Source organism: Scyliorhinus torazame, chromosome 31 (assembly GCF_047496885.1).
Source record: "Scyliorhinus torazame isolate Kashiwa2021f chromosome 31, sScyTor2.1, whole genome shotgun sequence".
Classification (NCBI taxonomy): Eukaryota; Metazoa; Chordata; class Chondrichthyes; order Carcharhiniformes; family Scyliorhinidae; genus Scyliorhinus; species Scyliorhinus torazame.
The window spans coordinates 19627102-19636998 of NC_092737.1; the positions used below are offsets into that span (position 1 = coordinate 19627102).

The following is a 9897-nucleotide window of genomic DNA, read 5'->3' on the forward strand; positions in this document are numbered from 1 at the left end:
CCCATCTCCGTCACTCTGACCCCGCCCACCTCTGTCACTCTGACTCCGCCCACCTATGTCACTCTGACTCCGCCCATCTCCATCACTCTGACTCCGCCCATCTCCATCACTCTGACTCCGCCCATCTCCATCACTCTGACTCCACCCACCTCTGTCACCCTGACCCCGCCCATCTCCGTCACTCTGACCCGGCCCACCTCCGTCACTGACCCCGCCCACCTCCATCACTCTGACTCCGCCCATCTCCATCACTCTGACTCCGCCCACCTCTGTCACTCTGACCCCGCCCATCTCCGTCACTCTGACCCCGCCCATCTCCGTCACTCTGACCCCGCCCACCTCCGTCACTCTGACTCCGCCCATCTCCATCACTCTGACTCCGCCCACCTCTGTCACTCTGACCCCGCCCACCTCTGTCACTCTGACTCCGCCCACCTCCGTCACTCTGACCCCGCCCACCTCTGTCACTCTGACTCCGCCCACCTCCATCACTCTGACTCCGCCCATCTCCATCACTCTGACTCCGCCCACCTCCATCACTCTGACTCCGCCCATCTACATCACTCTGACTCCGCCCACCTCTGTCACCCTGACTCCGCCCATTTCCGTCACTCTGACCCCGCCCACCTCCGTCACTGACCCCGCCCACCTCCCCATGGGTTGGTGCAGACTCGATGGGCTGAATGGCCTCCTTCTGCGCTGCACGATCTCTGTTCACCGCCCGGCAGCCCCCTCGGTGCAGATCCGGGTGCTGCCGCCACCACCAACTCGGACCGCGAGTTCCAGGCTCTCACTACCCTCTGTGTAAAAACCTTCTTTCCTCGTGTCCCCTCCACACCTTCCGCCTCTTATCCTCACTCGCTGTCCCTGGCTTCAGAATTCTCCACCGAGGGAAACAATCTTATCCTGTCCACCTCTGCCCCTCACTATCCTGTTCACCTCAATCGCGTCAGCCCCCGGCCTTCGCTGTTCCCAGGAAAATAACCTCGATCTCTCCTCGTCGCCACACTTCTCCAGCCCTGGCAGCATTCCCGTAAACCTCCCTCGACACTCTCCCCAGAGCAATAACGTCCTTCCTGTAATGTGGCGACGAGAACTGCGCACAATACCCCAGTCGTGGCCTCACCAGGGTTTTGTACAATTCCAACATTATATCCTTACTTTTATCTTCCATACGTCTTGCCGACGAAGGAGGACATTTCATCTGTTCTCTTTACAACCTTCTCTACTTGGAACTGCTGCCTTTAGAGACCTTTGTACTGTCATGGGCCAGGGTTTAGAGAAGCCCAAACTGTATCGTGGAGTTCCCCTGACCCACAACTTTGACTAGATTGTGGTATGGGGAGCACACGGCCCATTCTACAGGTGTGGTGCAGCAGAAATGGAAAAGTATTTTTTAAAGCAAAACAATGTTTATTCCATGAACTCAAGTTAACCTTTTTAAAACATACAGTGAACATTTTGGGCAGCACGGTAGCGTTGTGGATAGCACAATTGCTTCACAGCTCCAGGGTCCCAGGTTCGATTCCGGCTTGGGTCACTGTCTGTGCGGAGTCTGCACATCCTCCCCGTGTGTGCGTGGGTTTCCTCCGGGTGCTCCGGTTTCCTCCCACAGTCCAAAGATGTGCAGGTTGGGTGGATTGGCCATGATAAATTGCCCTTAGTGTCTAAAATTGCCCTTAGTGTTGGGTGGGGTTACTGGGTTATGGGGATAGGGTGGAGGTGTGGGCTCGGGTGGAGGTGTGGGCTTGCTTCGGGTGCTCTTTCAAAGAGCTGGTGCAGACTCGATGGGCCGAATGGCCTCCTTCTGCACTGTAAATTCTATGATTTTAGCAACCATTAATTCAAATACAACCCCCAAAGACTACAACCCTTTAAGCTTTCCTTTTAACATCCATAAGACATATTTATATACACACCCATTTTTTTTTTTAATATGTTTTATTGAAATTTTTTTCCCAAACAACAATTTTTCCCCTCTTACAAAGCAAACGCAACAATAACAATACAGAAATTTTTAACAATACACAAGTAACAAAACCCCTTTATCTTTGACCTAAACTAAACTAAACCCCCCCTCCCTCCCCCCTTCCCCCCCCCTTCCCCCTGGGTTGCTGCTGCTGGTCACCTGTCTTCCCTCTAACGTTCCCCTAGGTAGTCGAGAAATGGCTGCCACCGCCTGGTGAACCCTTGAGCTGATCCTCTCAGGGCAAACTTTATCTGCTCCAGTTTAATGAACCCCGCCATATCATTTACCCAGGCCTCCAGTCCGGGGGGTTTCGCCTCCTTCCACATGAGTAGGATCCTGCGCCGGGCTACGAGGGACGCAAAGGCCACGACATCGGCCTCTTTCGCCTCCTGCACTCCCGGCTCTTCCGCAACTCCAAATAGAGCTAATCCCCAGCCTGGTTTGACCCGGGCCTTCACCACCTGCGAAATCACTCCCGTCACTCCCTTCCAATACCCTTCCAGTGCCGGGCACGCCCAAAACATATGTGCGTGGTTTACCGGGCTCCCGCCACACCTCCCACATTTGTCCTCCACTCCAAAGAACCTGCTCAATCTTGCTCCCGTTATGTGTGCTCTATGTAGCACCTTAAATTGAATCAGGCTAAGCCTGGCGCATGAGGAAGAGGAATTTACCCTGCTTAGGGCATCAGCCCACATACCCTCCTCTATCTCCTCCCCTAGTTCTTCTTCCCACTTTCCTTTTAGTTCGCCCACCGACTCCTCCCCCTCTTCCCTCATCTCTCGGTAAATCTCTGACACCTTGCCCTCTCCGACCCACACCCCTGAAAGCACCCTGTCCTGTATCCCCTGTGTCGGGAGCCGCGGAAATTCCCTCACCTGTTTTCTAGTAAACGCCCTCACCTGCATATATCTCAAGAAATTTCCCCGGGGCAACTTATACTTTTCCTCCAATGCCCCCAAGCTCGCAAAAGTCCCATCTATAAATAAATCTCCCACCCTCCTAATTCCCAACTGGTACCAGCTCTGAAATCCTCCATCCATTCTTCCTGGGGTGAACCTATGGTTGTTCCTGATTGGGGACTCCACCAGGGCTCCCCGCACCCCTCTCTGTCGCCTCCACTGTCCCCAGATATTCAATGTTGCCGCCACCACCGGGTTCGTGGTAAACATTTTAGGTGAGAACGGTAGCGGCGCCGTCACCAGCGCCTCTAAACTCGTCCCTTTACAGGACTTTCTCTCCAGTCTTTTCCACGCCGCTCCCTCACCCTCCATCATCCATTTACGTATCATTGCCACATTGGCGGCCCAATAGTAATCGCCCAAGTTCGGTAGTGCCAATCCTCCTCTGTCCCTACTACGCTGAAGGAACCCCCTCCTTACTCTCGGAACTTTCCCTGCCCACACGAAGCTCGTGATGCTCCTGTCTATTTTATTAAAAAAGGTCTTGGTGATTAGTATAGGGAGACATTGAAATACAAATAAGAACCTCGGGAGGACCATCATCTTAATTGCTTGCACCCTGCCCGCCAGCGATAGAGGCTGCATGTCCCACCTCTTGAAGTCCTCCTCCATTTGTTCTACCAACCGTGTCAGATTAAGTCTGTGCAAGGTTCCCCAGCTCCTAGCGATCTGAATCCCCAGGTATCGGAAGTTTCTTTCCACTTTCCTTAGAGGCAAGCCTTCTATCTCTCTACTCTGGTCCCCTGGATGTATCACAAATAATTCACTCTTCCCCATGTTTAGCCTATACCCCGAGAAATCCCCGAACCCCCTCAAAATTCGCATAACCTCTATCATCACCCCCGCTGGGTCCGACACGTATAACACTAGGTCATCCGCGTATAACGAGACTCGGTGTTCTTCTCCCCCTCTAATCACCCCTCTCCATTTCCTGGAGTCTCTCAACGCCATGGCCAGAGGTTCAATTGCCAACGCGAACAACAATGGAGACAGCGGGCATCCCTGTCTTGTTCCCCTATATAGTCGGAAATACTCCGATCTATGTCGACCCGTAACTACGCTTGCCGTTGGAGCCCCATAAAGAAGTTTGACCCAGCTAATAAACCCGTTCCCAAACCCAAACCTCCTTAACACTTCCCATAAATACTCCCACTCCACCCTATCAAATGCCTTCTCTGCGTCCATTGCCGCCACTATCTCTGCCTCCCCCTCCACTGGGGGCATCATTATCACCCCTAATAGTCGTCGCACGTTAACATTCAGTTGTCTCCCTTTTACGAACCCTGTCTGGTCTTCGTGCACCACCCCCGGGACACAGTCCTCTATCCTCGATGCCAGTACCTTTGCCAACAATTTGGTGTCCACGTTCAATAATGAAATGGGTCTATAGGACCCGCACTGCAACGGATCTTTATCCCTCTTCAAAATTAGCGATATCGTCGCCTCCGACATCGTCGGGGGTAAAGTCCCTACTTCCCTGGCCTCATTGAACGTCCTCACCATCAACGGGGCCAACAAGTCCACATATTTTCTGTAATACCCCACCGGGAACCCGTCTGGTCCTGGGGCCTTCCCTGCTTGCATGCTTCCCAGTCCCTTAATAACCTCGTCCACCCCAATCGCTGCCCCCAGGCCTACCACCCCCCGCTCCTCCACTTTCGGGAACCTCAATTGGTCCAGGAACTGCCGCATCCCCTCCTCTCCCTCTGGGGGGTTGAGACCTATACAGTTCCTCATAGAAGGTCTTGAACATACACACCCATTTATAAACACCCATTTCTTAAAGGTACGCTCACATGACAGTACCTGTACGCCAAGATCTCTCACTTCACAACAGTCAGCGACCCAACACCGAGCCCTGTGGGACCCCACTCGAAACAACTTTCCAATTGCACGGGTAGCCATCGACCATTACCCTTTGGTCCCTGTGAAATTATTGATTATTCATGGTTTTAGGTGCTAATTGAATGCACAGCTAAAGAGTGAAATTATTAAAAATGTAGATAATGAATCCACTATTGAACTCCAGTGTCATGACTCTGCAAATGTAGACATAGTTTCGGTAAATGCTTCATATAATGAGTTGACTATTGTATTTCAGCGCATTTAGCAATAAGAATGTATCAACTAATTAGTTACAGCAAGGTCTATGGCCAGCAGTGGCGTGAGAAACCTATTTTCCATAGAATTTACAGTGCAGAAGGAGGCCATTCATCCCATCGAGTCTTCACCGGCTCTTGGAAAGAGCACCCTACCCAAGGCCCATCCTATCCCCATAACCCAGTAACCCTACCCAACGCTAAATTTTCGACACGAAGGGGCAATTTATCACGGCCAATCCACCTAACCTGCACATCTTTGGACTGTGGGAGGAAACCGGAGCACCCGGAGGAAACCCACGCAGACATGAGGAGGACGTGCAGACTCCGCGCAGACAGTGACCCGAGCCGGGAATCGAACCCGGGACCCTGGAGCTGTGAAGCAATTGCGCTATCCACAATGCTACCGTGCTGCCCATTATCATGAGACTGTGCACGTAGACGCTGAACTAACTTTGGTGGACACCAGTCAATCTTAAGTAATGGCCAATGTTTGATTAATAAAGCATCCTCTAAGTAACAGATGTGCATTTGAACAATTCAGGAGGCCTCAGCTGAGAATTAGAAACCAATGAGAGTAAAGGAGGGATTAGACCATAGATAAGGATACCCTTAAAATTAAGACCTCGTGGTCGAGGTCACGTTCCTGAATTTCTGCCTTCATGAATTCTTGAATTATCCTATTCAGTTCTTACACAAGTGTATCGAAGTCAAGAATTAGCAATAAAGTTGTATTTTCGACACCTCCAATCAACCTGACAATCGAGTCTTAAGGTAAAACAAGAGTCCCACAGTCTGGGAGCAATTCAGGAACCATTAAGGGGCCACGTGGAACAGCGTCACCCAGGTTAGAGGACGCTGAGCTGGAGAGCCTGCTGGATGCCGTGGAGGAGAGGCGGGTTACCCTGTATCCAGGGGTGGGAAGGAAGCTGCCACCCGCCGGCCTGCACCGTGCCTGGGTACGGAGCTCGTGAATGCCGCGGGCCCCGCCGCCAGGACCGGCCAGCACTGCCGGCAGAAGCTGCAGGCCCTCCTCAGGGCGGCCAGGGAGAGCAGGCAGCAGGGGGTCCCTGGCACCCATGCCCGTCCCACAGACCCGTAACCTCCACCCCTCCCCCGCCTCCCCGCCTCCCGGAGGGATGCACATCTCCACCCACGGGCAGTCTGCTCGCACCACACACTGCACCGCATGTCGACACTCAGAGTGTCAGTATTTACAGGGGGTCCCCGGGGAGTGTGTCAGTATTTACAGGGTGTCCCCGGGGAGTGTGTCAGTATTTACAGGGAGTCCCCGGGGAGTGTGTCAGTATTTACAGGGTGTCCCCGGGGGAGTGTGTCAGTATTCACAGGGGGTCCCCGGGGAGTGTGTCAGTATTTACAGGGGGGCCCCGGGGAGTGTGTCAGTATTTACAGGGAGTCCCCGGGGAGTGTGTCAGTATTTACAGGGGGGTTCCCGGGGAGTGTGTCAGTATTTACAGGGGGTCCCCGGGGAGTGTGTCAGTATTTACAGGCGGTCCCCGGGGAGTGTGGCAGTATTTACAGGCGGTCCCCGGGGAGTGTGGCAGTATTTACAGGATGGTCCCCGGGGAGTGTGTCAGTATTTACAGGGTGTTCCCGGGGAGTGTGTCAGTATTTACAGGGGGTCCCCGGGGAGTGTGTCAGTATTTACAGGGCGTCCCCGGGGAGGGTGTCAGTATTTACAGGGGGTCCTCGGGGAGTGTGTCAGTATTTATAGGGGGGTCTCCGGGGAGAGTGTCAGTATTTACAGGGAGTCCCCGGGGTGTGTGTCAGTATTTACAGGGGGTCCCCGGGGAGTGTGTCAGTATTTACAGGGGGTCCCCGGGGAGTGTGTCAGTATTTACAGGTGGTCCCCGGGTGTGTGTCAGTATTTACAGGGGGTCCCCGGGGAGTGTGTCAGTATTTACAGGGGGTCCCCGGGGAGTGTGTCAGTATTTACAGGGAGTTCCCGGGGAGTGTGTCAGTATTTACAGGGAGTCCCCGGGGAGTGTGTCAGTATTTACAGGGGGTCCCTGGGGAGTGTGTCAGTATTTACAGGGGGTCCCCGGGGAGTGTGTCAGTATTTACAGGGGGGTCCCCGGGGAGTGTGTCAGTATTTACAGGCGGTCCCCGGGGGAGTGTGTCAGTATTCACAGGGGGTCCCCGGGGAGTGTGTCAGTATTTACAGGGGGGCCCCGGGGAGTGTGTCAGTATTTACAGGGAGTCCCCGGGGAGTGTGTCAGTATTTACAGGGGGGTTCCCGGGGAGTGTGTCAGTATTTACAGGGGGTCCCCGGGGAGAGTGTCAGTATTTACAGGGTGTCCCCGGGGAGTGTGTCAGTATTTACAGGGGGTCCCCGGGGAGTGTGTCAGTATTTACAGGGCGTCCCCGGGGAGTGTGTCAGTATTTACAGGGGGTCCCCGGGGAGTGTGTCAGTATTTATAGGGGGGTCTCCGGGGAGAGTGTCAGTATTTACAGGGAGTCCCCGGGGTGTGTGTCAGTATTTACAGGGGGTCCCCGGGGAGTGTGTCAGTATTTACAGGGGGTCCCCGGGGAGTGTGTCAGTATTTACAGGTGGTCCCCGGGTGTGTGTCAGTATTTACAGGGGGTCCCCGGGGAGTGTGTCAGTATTTACAGGGGGTCCCCGGGGAGTGTGTCAGTATTTACAGGGAGTTCCCGGGGAGTGTGTCAGTATTTACAGGGAGTCCCCGGGGAGTGTGTCAGTATTTACAGGGGGTCCCTGGGGAGTGTGTCAGTATTTACAGGGGGTCCCCGGGGAGTGTGTCAGTATTTACAGGGGGTCCCCGGGGAGTGTGTCAGTATTTACAGGGAGTTCCCGGGGAGTGTGTCAGTATTTACAGGGAGTCCCCGGGGAGTGTGTCAGTATTTACAGGGGGTCCACGGGGAGTGTGTCAGTATTTACAGGGGTTCCCCGGGGAGTGTGTCAGTATTTACAGGGGGGCACGGGGAGTGTGTCAGTATTTACAGGGGGGTCCCCGGGGAGTGTGTCAGTATTTACAGGGGGGGTCCCCGGGGAGTGTGTCAGTATTTACAGTGGAACCCCGGGGAGTGTGTCAGTATTTACAGGGGGGCCCCCGGGGAGTGTGTCAGTATTTACAGGGAGTCCCCGGGGAGTGTGTCAGTATTTACAGGGGGGTCCCCGGGGAGTGTGTCAGTATTTACAGGGGGGTCCCCGGGGAGTGTGTCAGTATTTACAGTGGAACCCCGGGGAGTGTGTCAGTATTTACAGGGGGGCCCCCGGGGAGTGTGTCAGTATTTACAGGGAGTCCCCGGGGAGTGTGTCAGTATTTACAGGGGGTCCCCGGGGAGTGTGTCAGTATTTACAGGGGGTCCCCGGGGAGTGTGTCAGTATTTACAGGGAGTCCCCGGGGAGTGTGTCAGTATTTACAGGGGGTCCCCGGGGAGTGTGTCAGTATTTACAGGGGGGCCCCCGGGGAGTGTGTCAGTATTTACAGGGAGTCCCCGGGGAGTGTGTCAGTATTTACAGGGGGTCCCCGGGGAGTGTGTCAGTATTTACAGGGGGGCCCCCGGGGAGTGTGTCAGTATTTACAGGGGGTCCCCGGGGAGTGTGTCAGTATTTACAGGGGGTCCACGGGGAGTGTGTCAGTATTTACAGGGGGTCCCCGGGGAGTGTGTCAGTATTTACAGGGGGGCCCCCGGGGAGTGTGTCAGTATTTACAGGGGGTCCCCGGGGAGTGTGTCAGTATTTACAGGGAGTCCCCGGGGAGTGTGTCAGTATTTACAGGGGGGTCCCCGGGGAGTGTGTCAGTATTTACAGGGGGTCCCCGGGTTTGAGGGAGTATTGGGTTTGAAAGTTTACTCGCTGTGATTTGCAGAAGGAATGATCCTTCTCCAGGCGGCGAACGCTTTGCGGTAATTTAATGAAGCTACAGATGAAACTGAAACCATGTCGGGGTTTTCCAATCTTGCGATCTCGGCCGGAAATAAAGTTACAAACAACAAGCTGGGGAAGGGCTTTAACGTTTGAGTGTTCATGTGGTGGCATGGATGTTAACCTTGCTGATGAATCTGAAGGTCAGTGAGTGAATCCGATCCCAGTCTTCACCCCGAGCTGGGGGAGGTGATGGTGAACTGGAGTCTGTCCTACAGCAGAACCCGTCACACAATCTTCCTCAGTTAGAAGGGACTGGCTGGCGTGATTTTTACATGTACGTCCCCACAAGTGTAAATGTGTGTGTAGGTGTCTGTGTGTTTCTGTGTCTGTGTTTCCGGCTGTGTGCGTGTGTGAGTGTGTGGCTGTGTCTGTGTGCGTGCCTGTCTGTGTGTGTGTGTGTGTCTGTGTTTCCGGCTGTGTGCGTGTGTGTGTGCCTGTCTGTGTGTGTGCGTGTGTGTCTGTGTGTGTCTGTGTGTGTGTGTGTGTGTGTGCCTGTCTGTGTGTGTGTGTGTCTGTGTTTCCGGCTGTGTGCGTGTGTGTCTGTGTATGTGTGTGTGTGCCTGTCTGTGTGTGTGTGTGTGTCTGTGTTTCCGGCTGTGTGCGTGTGTGTGTGCCTGTCTGTGTGTGTGCGTGTGTGTCTGTGTGTGTGTGTGCCTGTCTGTGTTTCCGGCTGTGTGCGTGTGCGTGTGCCTGTCTGTGTGCGTGTGTCTGTGTTTCCGGCTGTATGCGTGTGTGTCTGTGTGTGTCTGTGTCTGTGTGTGTGTGCCTGTCTGTGTGTGTGTGTGTCTGTGTTCCCCGCTCTGTGTGTCTGTGTGTGTCTGTGTCTGTGTGTGTGTTAGTTTGTGTGTGTGTGTGAGAGAGAGTCTGTGTGTGTGTGTCTGTGTCAGTCTATCTGTGTGTGTCCGTGTGTGTGTGTGTCTGTCTGTCTATCTGTGTGTGTGTGTCTGAGTGTGT

The 9897-nt window shown here is 54.0% G+C and overlaps 1 long non-coding RNA gene across 3 annotated transcripts in view; it reads left to right on the top strand.

Moving 5' to 3' along the window:
* The first annotated feature begins 8880 nt into the window (after nt 1-8880).
* LOC140404749 (uncharacterized) overlaps nt 8881-9897 on the top strand; it is a 10482-nt gene continuing 9465 nt past the window's right edge. Inside the window, exon 1 of one of the 3 annotated variants that reach the window (XR_011938562.1) lies at nt 8881-8921. This is a non-coding gene — a long non-coding RNA (uncharacterized lncRNA). The other 2 variants (XR_011938560.1, XR_011938561.1) reach the window with 2 other exon arrangements.